This window comes from Pleurodeles waltl, chromosome 4_2 (assembly GCF_031143425.1).
Source record: "Pleurodeles waltl isolate 20211129_DDA chromosome 4_2, aPleWal1.hap1.20221129, whole genome shotgun sequence".
Lineage (NCBI taxonomy): Eukaryota > Metazoa > Chordata > Amphibia > Caudata > Salamandridae > Pleurodeles > Pleurodeles waltl.
This window is the reverse complement of record NC_090443.1, coordinates 909,529,528-909,549,254: the sequence shown is the minus strand read 5'-3', so window position 1 is coordinate 909,549,254 and position 19,727 is coordinate 909,529,528.

The window sequence follows — 19,727 nt, the reverse complement described above, 5'->3', positions numbered from 1 at the left end:
AGTGCATTGTAGAGTGGAGTGGTGCAAGGTAGAATAGACTGGTGTAGAGTGCAGTGGTGGAGTGCAGTGATGCAGAGTAGAGTGGCATATAGTACATTGGTGTAGAGTGCAGCAGAGTGGTAGATAGTTGAGCGGTGCAGAGTAGAGTGCTGTGGTGCAGAGTAGAGAGGAGTATAGTTCAGTGGCAGAGTGCAGTGTTGCAGAGTAGAGTGTCATAAAGGGCAGTGGTGTAGAGTAGAGTGGCATAGAATGCATTGGTGTAGAGTGCAGTGATGTAGAGTGATGCAGAGTAGAGAAGAGTGGCTTAGAGTAGAGTGGTGCAGAGTAGAATAGAGCTGCATAGAGTGCCGTGGCATAGAGTAGATTGCTGCAGAGTACAGTATAGTGGTAAAGAGTAGATTGTTGCAGAGTGGAGAATAGTGATGTAGAGTGCAGTAGCATAGAGCAGTGCAGAGCAGATTGGAGTGGCGCAGGGTACATTGGAGTGGTGCAGGGTAGATTAGGCTGGCATAGCATACAGTGGAGTTGCGTAGATTGCAGTGTCATAGAGGAGATGATTTCAAAGTAGAGTGAAGTGCCTACAGTGGAGTGATGTAGAGTAGAGTAGATTAGAGTGCAGTGGTGCAGAAAAGAGTGCAGTGGGACAGAGTACAGTGGCATTGAATGCAGTGGTGCAGAGTAGAGTGGCGTGGAGTTCAGTGGCAGAGTGCAATATTGCAGATTAGAGGGTCACAGAGTACAGTGGTGTATTGTAAAGTGGCATAGAGTGCAGTCGCCTAGAGTGCTGTGGCGCAGAATACAGTGGCATTGAAAGTTGGGGAATAGAGTGCTGTGGTGCAGAGTAGATTGGCATAGAGTGCAGTGGCATAGAGTGCATTGGTTTTGAGTAAAGTGGTGAAGAGTGCACTGGCAGAGTGCAGGGGGTAGTGTACAATATTTAGAGTAGAATAGCATAGTTTGCAGTGGCGTAGTGTAGAGTGCTGCAGAGTAGAGTGGTGTAGAGTGGAGTGGTACAGCATAGATTGCAGTGGTGTAGAGTAGCACAGAGTGGAGAAAAGTGGTGTAGGGTGCAGTGGCATAGGGTAGATTGTTTCAGAGTACAGTGAAGAAAAGATAGAGAAAAGATAATATACTTCAATATGCTGAAGTATGTAACGATAACAACAACATAAATAATAACGCTAGGCATAACGGCCCAAAATGAAATATGGCTTCTCCCTGTTAGCCACGCTATAATCAAGCCCTTCATTACCTAGATAACAAAACATTAAACATAAATCTTAGAAAAATATACCCTTCTAATAGCTAAATTGTTGTGTGAAAAGGTAAAATCTGAGCCCAATCTCGACTTCACTGTTTCACCAACTGGTGTGATCTTAGGCAGATGCAAATATTTTGTTTCACAGAGTTTCTTTTCTAGCCTGCGGGCATCAGGCTGAGTGGGACTCTGTTTCCTCTTTAGATCTTCCTCATTGTGTTGCAGCTCCTCTTGAAGGCGTCCTGCAGTGCTCCTCTTCAAGGCGGCAGGTGATGCAGACAATAATCATCCAAAACTCTTTTCTCCTCCTCGTGCCTTTTGTTCTTATGAGCACCCGTAATGCCCAGAGCTGTAAACAGTACAAACAAAAGGGCAGAGGGCGCAGGGGGCCTCCTGACTCACCTTCATTCTGTTACCATCAGATTGGAGGATGGTCGGTACAGGGCTATTATAAGTAGCGCTTTTGTGCGCTAATGGCTCTCTGAATAATAGATGTAAAAGGGGAAATTATTTTGTCCCCTTGCCCCCCCCACCTTCGTCCCCCGTGTCCCCCACCCTCCAAAATCTGGGGGGGATACATCCCCCGTGTCCCCCACACTTCCTACGCCCATGAATCTGGTCACCCTGGTTCTGATTCTAGGGTGTACATTTTGTTAAACTATAACCAGTGCGTTGGACAAGCATGCTGTAACCATACAAAGATTAGCAGTTTTTTTTAGTATAGGATACACGGAGTTGGATTTGTAGTAATGTTATTCATCAGCTGCCACAGGGATCAAGAGAACGCAGATGAATTCGGATTACATCCTTTACAAATCTACCCGATATAAGGGCAGCTCTTGGATGGATTTGCCAAACAGCCAATGAAGGTGGTAATGTTAGAAGAACCAGGAGCATTTAGAAATGTGTCTTATTTTCATGTAGAGCCTGAACTGTCAGCATTGTCTGCCCACAGAAGGCAGACTCAAAAGTAGTCCACGTACGTGTCATGCAGTTGCCCTTAAAATGTCTGCCACGTCTTCAAACCTTAGAGTCCATTGCACTGTCTGTCACCCAGAAGGCTCAAGTTGATTAGCTCACTGGTTCAGGATTTCTTCTCTATTCCCTCTGGAATTTCTAGTTGTGTTTATCACAATAAATCGGTACCCCAAATCCCAGAGAGATCAGCTCTGACCACCTCTTTTTCTAAAGAAGCTAGGGAATAACACAACAACATATCCATAAAGTAGTTTCAAACCTGTGTAAGACCCAGAGTACATTGAAATTTAAAGGTCTGCGCGGTTATAGTGCGGTGTACATTTTAATGATTATGTTAAAGACTTGGGTGCGCCCAAAATCTGGCACTTATGACCTTAAGACGTTTGCTACGTGCCACCTCACCAAGCCAGGAGCACACGTTGCGGGCCTCACAGACAAACACCGAAACTCATTACTAATAGACAACACTGTAACAAAAACATTTAGGTGATCCATAGCCATACGCTTTAAGATTTGGTAACTTTCTATTGAACCTTATTGAGACTGCGTTAGGCCTCAACAAGAAGTAGGGCAGCACCATGGAAATGCCACAATTCAATACAAAGATGACAACTTGGCATCAAATACAGCTTGAATGGCCTCAGCATGAAAGCAAGACTTTACTTTTTTGAACAATTTTTATTAGTGTTTTTTTAACAGATAAAGTCTTATCTATGCTACATTGTCACCATATAGTCCTAGTGGACGGTATGTCAGTAGCACACTACTAACAGTGTAATTTAACAATTATGTCTGCAAAATATATTCACGAGAACCATCAACATGTTTTTAGACAATATACATTTAAAGTTGTGCATCGTCTACTTTAATCAGTTCTGACCATCAATTAATAGTCTTATGTATGGCCTCTCATAGAGAGCCTCTATCAACTATGGAAGTTTCTGAATCTGATAACTCACTGCTATGATGCAGCTGCAGTTAACATCAAAACATATTACTCCTCTGCCCTGTACATCAGTTGAAAGCGGGGTAGATGATTTTTGGAGCCTTACATAACATAACATTATAGGTGGGTAAACAGTGAATGAAGGGGATGTTTTTCAGCTATGGGTTCTGAGGTGGCATTACAGCCAACTCAAGCATAACTCTCATTGTCTATATGAAGTCACTCAGAACCCCTCAGTGAAAAACATCCCCATAATTCACTGTTGCCTATCTATCGTTCTATATGTTGTGACAGAGCATAAACCCTTTCTTCCTCAGCAAATCCTACACTTGGCATACTTACCATGTCTCTCTGGACAAAAAGCCAATCCCTTACTGTAGCTTTTGTTCTGGACATCAACAGACCAATTTGTTTCTTCAGTGTTTGTCTCTGTGACTCAGGCCTTTCCTACACCTGTCTTGAACCATGCATTGGGAGTAGATAGGTAGTTCCCACTCTAAACTTTATCAGAAAGCCAACAGTTTGTAGTATCATGATTCTTTCCTTTGTGCCCCTCAAAGTCTTAGAAAATGAGCGGGTCAGAAGATTGTTGACATATGGATGAATGCTGATCCCCTGATTGTGAAGTAAAGACATCACTGATAACAAGATCTTCAGAAAGACCCTCATAGCCATCTTCAACACAAAGAGGAGTCGTCAAAACTGCTACTGCTGTTTCCCTACTAAGAACTCAAGAACTCCCTAATGAGAATCTGCAATGAAGACATGAAAATAAGCGTCTTGCTGATTGATCTTTGCTGGAAGTTCCCATCTAAAATAAGAGGAATCATCAGCAGAAGAGTATTCATCTTGAAATGGTTCATCAGATAAACGTGTTGGTAGGCTTTAGATCTATAATCATTCTGTACTGAAGTCTACTGGATTAAAAAAAAATATTGAATACCAACCCAAACCCTTCTTCTGGACTGGGGCTGGTAGAACAACTCCCTTCTTGGCGCGGGAGAGAAGACTCTTCTCTAAAATCTACCTATTTAAAGGTTCCTTGGGCAAAGGATTCTGCACAAAATAGAAGTATGTGGGACATTCTTGAAAATCAATTGTATATGTATGAGAAAGGATGTCTACACTCAAGTGTTGCAATGGTTGAGAAACAAAAATAGACAACTCTCAACAGGAATCATGTCCCCTACCTGCTCAACATAATCAGGGGCACTGATTTAGATTTTCCTTAGTCCGAGGATTACCATTCCTAAGCTGAAACATTAACCTGTTATAGAATAGGTCTTGTTTACCCCACTTATTTTTAACGAACAGCTTTCTATTATTCAGAACAATCCCTTGCTTGTAACGAAAACACTGTACATGCTTCTGGTTCTTAAAAGTCTTATGTACAACCTTTTCCAGTTCCTCATCAATCAGTTGATTCCAACCAAAGGACAACCTCAGCAAGTTTGTTATACAGTGATGCATCTACCTTCCACCCACTCAAATGTAAAGGATGATTAGCAGCTACAATACCCCCTGAGACCATAGCGGATGCCTTGAGGTTGTCAAAAACAATATCTGAGGGGGAGTTAGCTTGAATTTCCATAAAGCCCCAAAGCATTGAACAATCCTCACCCTCTTTGACGCTACAGCAACAATTTCTGCCTTCAATGAGAGACCTAAACCTGCATATGCTCCTTTAAAGCACTTTCCACTTTCTTATCTAGAGGATACAAAATCACAAATTCTTCTGTCAAAAGTAAAGGCTTCTCAATCAAACTTGCTGAAGCGGGTCAAATATTAGGTCTGAGGAAGCTCAAGCTCCCCGTGCCCAAAGCATATACTTACTTACTTATACCTACTGCCCCTCTTTGGGTGCAGGCCGTCAACCAGGACTCTCCAGCCATCTCTGTCTTGGGCTTTTCTTTCTATCAGACTCCAGGTGTAGCCCAGCTCCTGCAGGCAGTCTCGAGGCTTGGCCCCAGGTGTCTCTAGGCCCTCCTCTTTTCCTTGTCACTTGAGTGCTCTAGGTCAGGGATTGCTTAGTAGTGTTTGACAAGGGCTTGCTGAGGGTGTGACCTATACAGCCCCAGCGTCTTTTCATGATTTGTCCATGGAAGGGAGTTGGGATGTTCGCTGCCAAAAAGCGCTGCTGCTGATGGTGTTTGGCCAGAAGATTTGGAGGATTCTCCTCAGACAGGTGTTAATGAAGGTCTGGATTTTTGGTGATGATCACTGTTGTCATCCAAGATTCCACTCCATAAAGAAGGACCTATTTTATGCTGGTGTTAAAAAGCTGGATCTTGGTTTGCCGCTTTAGGTCCTTGGGGTTCTAGGTCATCTTTAGCTGAATGAAGGCAGTCCTTTCTTTGCCGATTCTTACCTTCATGTCGACATTTGTGCCACCCTGCTTGTCTATGACACTGACCAGGTAGGTGAAGGACTCAACCTGTTCCAGTGCACCACCTGCATGAGTGTCAGAAACTGTGCTGGCCATGTTAGCCTTCAGGATTTAGGTTTTTCCCCCTCTGGATATGGAAGCCAAGTTGTGCTGATGTGGCTGTCTCATTGTCAGTCTTTTCTTGCATCTGCTTATGGATATGGGAGGTTAGGGTCAGGTCATCGAGCTGTGTCCAAGGTGTGCACTGGATCACATTGTTCCTACCTGCTGTGGATGTCTTCATGATCCAGTCTATGGCCATCAGGAAGAGAAAAGGCAAGAGCAAACAGCCCTGGCAGACTCCGGTCCTCACCTGGAAGGCTTCCGTGGGTTGTCCTCCATAGACTATCTTGCAGGTCATTCCCTCATAAGAGTTCCTGATGATTCCTAGGAGTTCTTCAAATGATATAGCCTTTACATAAACCTAGGGGTAGATACCCTGTCTGGACCCTTTTATTCCCTTTTCAAAAGATCCTGCATAAGCTATATGACAGGGTGTTAAGCAAAGGAAGTCCTCTGGAATTGTTATAAACAATCTCTGCTAGAGAAGGGTTGCTCCTCATCCTCATCTGTCAGCATTTATGGATTTGCAGAAAGATAAGAAACAATGGGTTTCAGATGAATGTATGATAGAACAACGAATGCTGGAACCACGCAGGTGTAAACAACGAGGTTGGAACAACCACTGCATTGTTACCCCAAATGCCTTTACTAGACATGCCTTAACAATGATTTTTCATTGTAAAGGCATGCCTAGTAAAGGCATGTGTGGAACGGCGTGCATGGTTCCAGCATGCAACCCCCCACCTGCCCTAACGCCCAGAAGTACCCCACACCTAAAACTACCCCGACCCCCCACCCCCAAAACTAAAACAACCCAACCCCCTTCCCTTAAGCTAAAACTACCCGACCCCCCCAACACCACCCCTAAAGGTAAAACTACCCCCACCCGCCTCTAAAACTGAAACTATCTCGATCACCCACCCGCCCCTAAAAATGAAAAACTACGCCGACTCCCCACCCACCCCTAAAAACTAAAACAACCCTGACTCCCCACCCCTAAAAACAAAACTACCCCGTCCCCCCACCCGCCCCTAAAACTAAAACAACCCCGACCCCCCGCCCTTAAAAACAAACCTACCTCATCCCCCAACACCAACCCTTGAAAACCAGAACTACCCCGACCCCCCACTCCGACCCTAAAAACCAAACTACCCCACCCTTAAAAACTACCCCCAATCCAGCCCCAGCCCCACTTACCTGACCGCGTCCTCTCCCTATGCTGACTCCCTTTTTCTGTGCCTTAACCACGCATGTGTGTTGTTCAGCACATGCGTGGTTAAGGCACAGAAAAACAAAGCCGTTCTTCACGCAAGCACTGTTTTGCTTGCGGTGTTCACGACTTCGTTGTGCTGGAGTCGTGCTTCCAGGTGTTTCCCGTTTCAGATTTTCTTTGAATTTATTTTCCCCTTGGAATAGCAGAGTCACCTACTAAGCCTCTGTCTTCCTCATAATAATGCAGGAAAGCCCATGAGGAACAAGACAAAGGAGAAATCACTAAAAAACTAGAAGGATCTGTACCATTATGAGAATGCACTGTAAAATAAAGCCCTCTGTATTTGTCATAAACCTGTGACAGTGATTTCAATATCTCTTGCCAATTCTGGTCGGTCATTTGAGGTCGTTGAGATTTCCCCGAGCATCTTTCCTCACTCCATGAAAGTAATCCTCCATAGAGGCAGGGGAAGAAAGATGGTTCTTGTTCTGATTGTGTTTACCCATGTTGACACCACTATGGACCTTCTCAGATCTGGTAGAGAAAAAAGAGAGCTCTCATAAATAGAGCACTGTGGTCCTAAAGAGCTATGATTAAAAAAGAAAACAATTTCCTGTAATAAAATGCACAGGCCCATGCACTGCTCTCCTAAATCTGCACAGTCTATAAAATAAAAAATTAAAGTACTGCAGCAACTCTTGCAGCTTCAAGGAGGTAGGGACCTTAAATGGTCACAGCAGAAAATCAGGAAGTGCCCAGGGAGGAGGCAATATTTAAAGGAGAAGGCTTGTCTATCATCATAGACAGTGAAAACAATTTGGGGATGTGGCAATTCATATGGTTATAGCAGGCTACATCCTCATGGAGTAAGAAAAGGATCAAGGAAGAAGATGGGGGTAATGTTCATGATATGATGTGCAATACTTTCTAGGGAATTTGGCATGGTATTATTTTTGGCTTTCCGAAGCGCTTAGTGGATGCTCCTCCTAAGCGTATTGTATTAGATTGTCTCCTTGTCTTAAGGTGACCAGATTTTCAAAACCAAAAAATAGGACATTATACAAACATTGACGTAGAGCTACAATTTTGCATGGACCGCTCACCTGTAAAAGAAAACAGACAACGCAGCACTAAGCAAAACACAATGCAACTTTTACACAGACTGTCACCTGTGTAAATTATTGTCCTTTGTGATAATGGCTGCTAAATTATTCTATACTGAAACATATGACCACGTTCCTCCATGTGTGTTCACTCGACCTTGTCTGAAAAAAAGGGACATGCTAAATTTTCTGAAAGCTGTAGGACAGAAAGGAAAGCTGAAACTATGCCAGCAAATTAGGAATGTTTGGTTATTATTATATATTTTTTTGCCACTGACTAGCACTATTTGAGCTCATTGTTACGGAGGTGTGCTTCAGCTCAGTCAGTTCTCTAGTGTACCACTTGAATGCAGTGGCAGCTCCTCCGTTTGGGCGGATGAGCGTCGCCCTCCGGCCAGCAGCAGAAGCTGCAAACCTTTCACAAGGAAGGGAAAATTCCTTTTGAAAGGGGCGGGCTGTAGGGTGATGAGCAGTGAGTAGAGTGCACTGTGCACTCCCCTCACCGTGCATGTATGTTTGGCTGGCCAAACATACATGCGCAGTAGGCTCTCTCCAGCCCGGCAAACAGGGTCCCAGTATGCCTGCCTGGGAGCGCCCTAGCTGGGTGCTCCCAGCCAATCCTGATGTTGCTCTGAGCACCGTCAGGATTGGCCGCAGGGCAGGCTGGGAGTCTGTGCCTGCACTGCAGGACGGAAGAGAGTAGTGGTGCAGCGAGAAGCGACGCAGAGGTAAGTTTGTTTTATTTAATTTTTTTAATTAAAATTATTTTACCCCGTGCTAAGCCCCCGCCCTGCACGTCCCCCCCTTCCTGCAACCCCAACGAGCTGCGACTGTATGTATGTGGATTCAGTGCCAGACTTTTATTTTCTGTTTGTGACTGGATCAAGTTTTTAAATGCATTTTGCAAGGCAGAGATTTACTAACAAGGCTATGTGCTCATTTGACTGTGGGGGTATTGCCTTTGTAGTACTGTAGGTTGCCTTGAATATATTTGTCTATGCAGATTAGCAAAGGAACTAACATAGGTGTTAATTCAGAGGAACGGGGTGATGTTGGGATGCAGGTGGTACCTGATGTGGTGTATTGTTAAAACAGTACACTGGGTATATCAGCTGAGATTATCATCAGTAATGACTAAATGCACATTCCTGAAGTGAATCCTTTTACATTTTATTAAAGTTAAATTTCATGCCATTGCCAGTAGACAAGAATTGAACTTCCATCCTTCTTTAATTTTATGTCATCCTAAAATTTTACAACAAAACTATTGATTACATATGCTAATTTGTTGTTAATATGTGAAGAAAATAGTAATTATTGCTATCCACTGGGGATCACAAAACCATCATCTGTGGAGCGGCGTACCTGACAGCCACTGGGGCTCTTGAAACCATCATCTATGGAGCGGTGTACCTAGCATCTATGGGGTATATATTGGCACAGTCATCTGTGGAGCAGTGCACCTACCAGCTATTGGAGCTGTCAGACCCGTCATCTGTGGAGCGGTGTATCTAGCGTCCCCTGGGTATCTTGAAACCATCATCTGTGGAGCAGTGTACCTACCATTTACTGGAGCTGTCAGACCCATCATCTGTGGAGCAGTGTGCCGTCCAACCAATGGGGGTCACAAAACCATAATCTATGGAGCAGTGTATCTAACATCCACCGGGAACCTCAACACCGTAATCTGTGGAACAGTGCATGCTATACACTGCGGCTCAGAAAACCATAATCTATCGAGTGGTGTATTTAGAATCCACTGGGTATCTCAACACTGCCATTGTGGAGCAGTGTACCTGCCATCGACGGGGGCTCATGAAACCATCATCTATGGAGCAGTATATCCAGCATCCACTAGGTGTCTCAACACCATCATCTCTGGAGCAGTGAACATACCAACTATTGGAGCTGTCAGAACTGTCATCTGTGGAGCAGTGTATCTGCCATCCACTGGGGCTCTCGAAATCATCATCTATGGAGTTGTGGATCTAGCATCCACTTGGTATGTCGAAACTGTCACATGGAAAGCAGTGTACGTACCCTTCACTGGGGATCTCAAAACCATCATATGTGGAGCAGTGTATCTAGTAGTATCCACTGGGTATCTCGAAACCATCATCTATGGAGCAGTGTATCTATCAACTACTGGAGCTGTCAGAACCATCTGTGGAGCAGTGTACCTACCATCTACTGGAGCTGTCAGAGCCGTCATCTGTGGAGCATTGTACCTACCATTTGCTGGTACTTTTGGACCTATCATCTGTGGAGCAGTGTACCTACCATCTACTGCAGATCTCAAAGCCATCATCTGTGCAGTGGTGTATCTAGCATCCACTGGATATCTTGAAATCATCATCTGTGGAGCAGTGTTCCTACCATCTACTTGAGCTGTCAGACATCATCTGTGGAGCAGGGTACCTGCTGTCCACTGGGGCTCTTAAAACCATCGTCTAGGGAGCAGTGTATCTAGCATCCACTTGGTATCTCAACACCGTCATATGTGGAGCAGTGTACCTACCAATTACTGGAGCTGTCAGAACCGTCAACTGTGAAGCAATGTACCTACCAACTAATGGAACTGTCAGAATCGTCATCAGTGCAGCAGTGTACCTACCATCCACTGGAGCTGTCAGAACCATCATCTGTGGAGCAGTGTACCCACCATGCACTGGTGCTCTTGAAACTGTCATCTGTGGAACAGTGTACCAACCAACCACTGGGTATCTCAAAACCATCATCTGTGGAGCAGTGTATCTACCAACTACTGGAGCTGTCAGAACCATCTGTGGAGCAGTGTACCTACCATCTACTGGAGCTGTCAGAACCGTCATCTGTGGAGTATTGTACCTACCATCTTCTGGTACTTTTTGACCTATCATCTGACGAGCAGTGTACGTACCATCTACTGCAGATCTTAAATCCATCATCTGTGCAGCGGTGTATCTAGCATCCACTGGGTATCTTGAAACCATCATCTGTGGAGCAGTGTTCCTACCATCTACTTGAGCTGTCAGAACCATCATCTGTGGAGCAGGGTACCTGCCGTCCACTGGGGTTCTCAAAACCATCATCTATGGAGTGGTGCATCTAGCATCCACTGGGTATCTCAACACCGTCATATGTGGAGGAGTGTACCTACCAATTACTGGAGTTGTCAAAACCGTCATCTGTGAAGCAGTGTACCTCTCATCCACCAGGGCTCTCAAAATCATCATCTATGGAGCAGTGTATCTAGCATGCACTGGGTATCCCAACGCCGTCATCTGTAGAGCAGTGTACCTACCAACTACTGGAGCTGTCAGAATAATCATCAGTGGAGCAGTGTACCTACCAACTACTCGAGCTGTCAGAATCGTCATTTGTGGAGCAGTGTACCTACCATCCACTGGTGCTCTTGAAACTCATCTGTGGAGCAATGTACTTAGCATCTACTCCAGATTTCAAAAACACCACCTATGGAGCGGTGTATCTAGCTTCCATTATGTATATCAAAACCATCATCAGCGTATTAGTATACATACCACCTAGTGGGGATCTTGAAGCAATCTCAATTGGAGCAATGTTCTGTCTCATCCATTGCCTCTCCTCCCCCATCCCTGGGGAACTGTGCTCTCCACAGATATTTATACGTCTGTGTAAAACCCATCACAAATTGCAACTCTCCCTTGGTATTCTTAAAGTATGCTATATGCGCCAGTAGTATGTAAATAGCTTTGTGAAAATGGCACTTGCTATCTTTCAAAATACTCATGAAAAAGAAATTCAGAGTGACAGCATTGCGTGGAACACATTTCTGAAACACTCCTCTAATGGAGGAAAAACCGTGAGGGAAGGTATCTCTTGCCACCTTTAATTCTAATTATTAATCTTTTACTGGGGGGGCGGGGTAAGGGGGGTGGGTGGGGAGAGTTTCACGAGAAGTCACAATGTTTAAAAAAGATTAAAAAGTGGAAATTCAACAGAGGGAAATAGATAGTAGGAAATCAAGCTTAAAGTTTCAACAGCTCTGGTGCCCTTGCAGTGACAGCTGGATTGTGGGGACTTTTGTGCCACGATTGTAGGCACGTCACCTGTGCTAGGAGTTTGACAGAGCATTAAGAGCCATTCCATCTGAGACTTCAGGATGCATTTGATCCAGCTCATCGACGGTGCCTCGGTTCTGAGCCATATCAAACACACTTCCCTCTGATAAAAGCTGCCATTAAGTTCCTCTGCTCATCTTCGTAGCTCAGATGAGCTCTTATTTGCCTGTTCCCTGCGACCTCTGCATATATCTCCAGTAAATGCTCTTAAAAGAAGATACATCAACTGCCTTTATTGCGTTTCAACCTTATGCCAAGCAATTTAAAAGTACAGTGATGGAAAGAGTTCCTATCTAAACTCAGCAGATCGACTGGCTCATAAAAAGAGCCAGCTTAGCTTCTTTTTGTACTCGGAAATGGAAAAGTTTTATATAAAAATTAACTATAGGACGAGCAGTGTAGTAGCGAGTAGTGAAAAATAATCACTTTTTTTCTGTTTTTTTTCCAGTGTTGCAGACAGGTCGATCGATGTTGTCCCTGAGTTAATGCTGATTGTTTAGGGAACAATCTTCTTATACTGCTACAGTTCTTAATTCTTCAATAGGATTTTCATAAATGTTAATTTTGATATGCATAACAAGTTTCCAGAGTCTTGCCACTACTTGGCGCTATAAAGAAAATATACTTTTCTCAATGGCATTAGCTATATCAGCCTTAGGAGGAGTTAAAAACAGGTTGGCCCTTTTGGGGATGAACTGCTGGAAACAAAAAGATAGCAGCAGCAAGTGTTCAACCTACTGAGTTATGAGCAGCGTTACTGGCTGCATTCTCCTACCCAGAGACAGAACGACTGCCTATATTTTAAAGCGAACAAATGTAACTTCAACAGGGCGGGTGCTGGGCTTAACCTGGGCCCAAATAATAGAAAGGAGGGTCTTGGACAATAGCCACAACTAAGTAGTGAAGAGGGGATTCTGGACAGTGATGGAATAGATTACCATGACATCCTTGTCCCAATTGTTATTCATGAGGTGGCCCCACCTCGAGAGAGGAAGGAAACATAAGCATGGTGGATAGCCGAAGCCCCGCCCACCCTGCTGGGGGATGTGATTGACGTCCTCCAGCATACGTCCTGCTTTATCCTGTCTCAGCGTGAAATGAGTAACTAGAAGGTGTGAGGACCCTCGTCGAGCACAGAACTTTTCAGTCATGCGACATGGAAGTGAGGTAGGAAAGAGGCCCTGATCCTTGCCTAAAGAAACTTGGGATTTGCAAGAGGCAGCACAGCTGGGTCACTTCCAGACCATGTGGTTTCTTACCACTCGAGCTTGATGCTCATGAAGGTAGACGAGGTCTGAATCATCTGCCACTGTATGTAATTTGGGTTTCTTTCCTTCAGGGTTGCTAAGTGTGGACTTTCTTTAACGCATGCATGGTGATCAAAATTCTGCCATTCAAGCTTACACCAATGGTCAAACTTTTATTTTAAGCAGTCCACTGGGGGCAGCGATCTGAAGCCTTTTTAAAGAACACAACAGCATATCAAGTAAGGCAGTAAAGGGTTGATGTGGTTTCCAATTGCCAATATAATTCTAAGGCTGTAACTCCTTCTCATAAAGGACACCATTTGGAGGAGACTTCAGGTCAAGTTTCCCATTCCTCCTCAGCCAACCAGGAAACATGCCATGAGGTCACTGAGGGTTTGCAGATGGGGATCCTGAAGCAAAGCAAGGTTACATGAATGCTAAGGCTGCTGGAGTTTGGAATAATCAGGCTCCCTCTACTTCTGTCATAAGGACTCTCACACAACCACAAGACTGCTGGATTTGGGGAGGCAGCAACTCTGTGTTGTAGTTGACGGAGTCACTCCCACACCAGTTGGCAGCTGTCAGCCCAACCCTCCTGGCTCACTAGCAGCACCTCATCAAAACCCATCTAGTAAAGGTGATTTGTGCCAGCCTTGCATGGACTCTGAAAACCCCTCAGGGAAATCGTGGTGGAAACAAGTCGTCCCCTTTTCTCTCCACACACAAGTCTCTTACACATATATAGGCAAGGAAATAGATGCATGAGCGGCAATGATTAGGATAATGAGGAATAACAAAATCAGGATTGTGAAAATTAGAGATGTGAATAAGAACAACCCAAACATATTGTCATAACATGAGTATACAATTCCTACCTAAATGCCTAATATTTAGCCCCTAAGTGAGAGCATTGTGAGGTGAGCCAAATCTGTCCGTACAGTGTCCATGAACAGCACATCCCACCCCTGTAACCTTGGTACAAGGTCAGGCCGCCAGTCTCCAGAATAGGATCTGAGGAGGCACAAAGGGTGAAGTCCGCTGAAAACCAGCATGCTGCATGTATGGAAATTCTGGCTGGAACCCCCTCTAGTGCACTTTGTCCTACAATATGTTTTTATAGGGGACATGTTTTGTTCATGCACAGAAGCCTGATGTGGGTATGTACCTAAGCGCTGGACTGTTTAAACAGGCTTGGGGCCTGCAATACAAAATATTATTCTGTGTGCCTCACATTCTGTTCTTGTGATTTTGAGGAAAAGAACATGATGCAAAGTATGTCATCCATAACACTGATAATGGTGCTTTCACAGAATAGCAGCTGATATTGGAATTAAAACAATACCCCTAAAGATTTCAGGAAAATAAAATGAATAAAAACAACAGAGCATGATAACTTGGTAAAAAGTGCACAGGCTGCAAGGTTAAGCTACCACTGTGCCCAAGCTGCTAAAATGGACCCACATCACTTTGAAGATTGAGCACTGGAACTCAGCTTCTCAGGACTTTGAAAGAATGATTCCAGTTTCAGCTTCACTTCATTGTCAACTACAGTGGTGATAGTAGTGGTCAGATCCGCAATCTCTAGAAAGGGGCTTCATTTTCCTCTAGGATTACCTCTAGTGGTTACAACCAATGACAACTCCTTGGGTTGGGGTGGCCACCCCTATCTGGGTTGGGAGTGGCAATGACCCACTTTAAGTTTCACCTCCCACCATGAGTCATGGCCCCTTCCCACACTCAACAACAGTAATAAGTAGTATATTACACATATAAGGAGACTTGGGGGAATGCTGGGTGAAAGTAAGTTTGTGGCTTCCGTTAGATTCCAGAACATTCCATCACAGAAATGTGAGGTACATGTGTTTTTTGTATACACATTTTGAGATTTGCAAGGGATTCTGTGTAACAGAACCTGTTGACAGCCACAGAAGTCACTCCATCCTGGATTCCCCTGGGTGTCTAGTTTAAAAAAATTTACAGTATTGTTAGGTTTCTCTAGGTGCTGGCTGAGGTAGGGCCCAAAACCCACAGCTAGGCAAATGACAAAAAAGGGCCAGTTTTGGATGGCAAAAATGTAATGTGTCCACGTTGCGTTTTGGGCCGTTTCCTGTTGCGGGCACTAGGCCTACCACACAAATGAGGTGCCATCATTATTGGGAGACTCGGAGGAATGCTGGGTGGAAGGAAGTTTGTGGCTTCCCTCAGATTCCAGAACTTTCCATCACAGAAATGTGAGCTAAATGTGTTTTGTAGACCGATTTTGAGGTTTGCAAGGGATTCTAGGTAACAGAACCTGATCTGAGCTACACAAATCACCCCATCCTGGATTCCCGTGGGTATCTAGATTTCTAAAATGTACAGATTTGCTATGTGTCCTAAGTTCCAGCTGAGATATAACCCAAAATCCACAGCTAGGCACATTGCACAAAAGGGCTAGTTTTTAGTGGAAATGTGCTCTGTCCACATTGCATTTTGGGCCGTTTCCTGTCATGGGCACTAGGCCTACCCACACAAGTGAGGTACCATTGTTATCGGGAAACTTAGGGGAACACAGTATAGTAGAGCACGTATTCCCAATTGTCTTTCTCTACATTTGCGTCTTCCAAATGTAAGAGAGTGAGAATGTGTTTAAGAAAGAAGTCATTTTGAGAAATGCCCTTTATTCACATGCTAGTATGGGTACCCCCAAATTCACAAATGTGCAAATAACCACTGCTTCTAAGCTCCATATCTTGTATCCATTTTGGAAATACATAGTGTTAGACCTGACATGCCTTAGGGTGGTCACCCCTAACTTTTTGCCTGCCTCCCTCCACTTTTTGGACCCTGTTTTGCTGGCTTTTAGACTCTGTGCACTTTACCACTGCTAACCAGTGCTAAAGTGCGTGTGCTCTCTCCCTTGTTAAACATGGTAACTTTGGATCATACCTGATTGGACTATTTAATCTACTTATAAGTCCCTAGTAATGTGCACTACATGTGCCTAGGGCCTGTAGATTAAATGCTACTAGTGGACCTGCAGCTCTGGTTGTGCCACCCACTTAAGTAGCCCCCTTAACCTTGTCTCAGGCTTGCCATTGCAAGGCCTGTGTGTGCAGTTTCACTGCCACCTTGACTTGGCATTTAAAAGTACTTGCCAAGCCTAGGACTCCCCTTTTTCTACATATAAGTCACCCTTAATGTTTGCCCTAGGTAACCCCAAGAGCAGGGTGCTGTGTAGGTAAAAGGCAGGACATGTACCTGTGTAGTTATATGTCCTGGTAGTGTAAAACTCCTAAATTCGTTTTTACACTACTGTGAGGCCTGCTCCCTTCATAGGCTAACATTGGGGCTGCCCTCATACACTGTTGAAGTGGCAGCTGCTGATCTGAAAGGAGCAGGAAGGTCATATTTAGTATGGCCAGAATGGTAATACAAAATCCTGCGGACTGGTGAAGTCGGATTTGATATTACTATTCTAGAAATGCCACTTTTAGAAAGTGAGCATTTCTTTGCACTTAAATCTTTCTGTGCCTTACAATCCACGTCTGGCTGGGCTTGGTTGACAGCTCCTTGTGCATTCACTCAGACACACCCCAAACACAGGGTACTCAGCCTCACTTGCATACATCTGCATTTTGAATGGGTCTTCCTGAGCTGGGAGGGTGGAGGGCCTGCACTCACACAAAGGACTGCCACACCCCCTACTGGGACCCTGGCAGACAGGATTGAACTGAAAGGGGACCTGGTGCACTTCTTAGCCACTCTTTGAAGTCTCCCCCACTTCAAAGGCACATTTGGGTATAAAACAGGGCCTCTGCCCTACCTCAGGAGACACTTGCTGGAGAAGAAACCTGAACCAGAAACTACATCCTGCCAAGAAGAACTGCCTGGCTGCTCAAAGGACTCACCTGTCTGCTTTCTACAAAGGACTGCTGCCTTGCTGTTGGCCTGCTGCCTTGCTGAACTCTTGTCTGGCTGTGAAAGTGCTCTCCAAGGGCTTGGATAGAGCTTGCCTCCTGTTCCCTGAAGTCTCAGGACCAAAAAGACTTCTCTTTTTCACTTGGACGCTCCGTGCGCCGAAAATTTCGACGCACAGCTTGTGCAGCGGCGAGAAAAAACGCCGCACACCGACGCTGATCGACGCGATGCTCTCGGGACGACCGGAAATCCGACGCACGGCTTCGCAAGGACAACGCCGCCCGAACTCTAGAGGAGAAATCGACGCGACGCCTGCCGCGAGATCGTAATTTCAACGCGCAGCCCCGTAGACCGATGCGCAGCCGGAAAACAAGCAGGAAAATCCACGCACAGACCCGGGACATCTGGTAATCCCCGCGATCCAGAGAAAGAGACTGTCCGCGCACCGGAAAACGACGCCGACTTCCCTGCGTGGAAAATAACGACGCAAGTCCGTGTGTGCTGGGGAGAAATCGACGCACACACCCTTTTTCCATGCACCTCTTCTTTTGTGGCCCTCTGAGGAGATTTTTCCACTCCAAACCAGGTACTTGTGCTTGAAAGAGACTTTGTTCATATTTTAAAGACTTAAGACACTTTATATCACTTTTCAGTGATATCGCTACAATTTCACATTGCAACTTTATTCTTTTTGACCTACAATTATCCTGATAAATATTATATATTTTTCTAAACACTGTGTGGTGTATTTTTGTGGTGCTATATGGTGGTATTGTATGATTTATTGCACAAATACTTTACACATTGCCTTCTAAGTTAAGCCTGACTGCTCGTGCCAAGCTACCAGAGGGTGGGCACAGGATAATCTTGGATTGGGTGTGACTTACCCTGACTAGAGTGAGGGCTTTTGCTTGGACAGGGGGTAACCTGACTGCCAACCAAAAACCCCATTTCTAACATTGGTGATCAGCGGTGAGGATAGGACTTGTATTTGTGCAGTGACATACAGTAGCTAAGTATTTCACTACCTACCCACAGTTAAAGGTCAACTTGGTTTTTATCTCTTTTTGCAAAACCGATTTTTTCCGGGCAATTTCCAAAAACTAAATCCTCACTCAACATGTCTCTGACTGGGTCTCAGACAGGGGACTTTGACCTAGTCCAGTTGGATATATATACGGTCAAACAACTAAGAGGATTCTGCAGGGCATTGAGGGTACCCACCCAAGGGGCCTCCAGAAAGGAGGACTTTCAAGTGCCGCTGAGGGCCTGGGCAGAAGCCCATTTAGAAGATGATGAGGAAGAGGAGCCAGAACATGGCCCCTCAGAGGAATTTTCACTATCTGTGGATGGTGTTACCACTGCAATTGTGCCCCCTTCCAGACCAGGGAGCAGTGTCTCTGTGCAAAGCCTGACCGCAGAGGAAAGGAGAGAGGAAAGGGAGTTCCAATTGCAAATGGCGAAACTGAAAATTGAGGCTCAACAGGAGGAAAGAAGGGCAGAGAGAGAAGCCAAGCAAGCTGAGGCTGAAAGAGCGGCCAAACAGATTCAAGATGAAGCTGAAAGGGCAGCCAAACAGGTGGAAGCTGAAAGAGCTTTAGCTGAAAAGAAACTATTATTGGCTCATGAACTGAGTCTCAAGGAGCTGGAGATCAAGGCAAGACAGTCTGAATCCAGCAATAATGGTGGCAGCATACAGACAGGACCTGCTGGAGAAAAGAAGGTTCGTATACCCAAAAATGTGGTGCCCAGTTTTGTGGTGGGAGATGACATAGATAAATGGTTAGCTGCTTATGAAGTTGCACTAAGGGCTCATGAGGTTCCTGAAGGGCAATGGGGGGTAGCTATGTGGGGTTATGTACCGCCATTGGGGAGGGACACACTTCTCACATTGGATCAACCTGATCAAAACACATACCCACTTCAGAAAGCCACTTTACTTGCCAAGTTTGGGCTGACACCTGAGGGATACCGTCAGAGGTTCAGGGACAGCACCAAACAAACCACACAAACATGGGTAGATTTCTTTGACTTTTCCAGTAAGGCACTGAATGGATGGGTGCGGGGCAACAAAGTAGATAATTATAAAGGGCTATATGACTTGATTCTGAGAGAGCATATACTCAATGTTACCTATACAGAGTTGCGCCAGCACTTGGTAGATAGTAAGCTGACTGATCCCAGGAAGCTTGCTGAGGAGGCGGACATCTGGGTTAGCACCAGAGTGTCCAAAAAGGTACCTGGGGGGGACTCCCACAAAGGTGGTCAGGGTTCCCAACAGAAGAAAGAGGGGGGAGATAAACTTACAGATAAGGAACTCTCAAAAGGCCCCCAAAAGAATTCCCAGGGAGGGGGTGGCAACCATTCCTTCTCTAGATTTGGGAAGAAGCCAGGGACATTTGATAAGTCAGGGAAATCCAACCCCAAATGTATGGAGTGTTGCCAGTATGGTCACTATAAAGGCGACCCCCAGTGCTCCAAAAGGGCACCGTCCACTACCGGACAGACACCT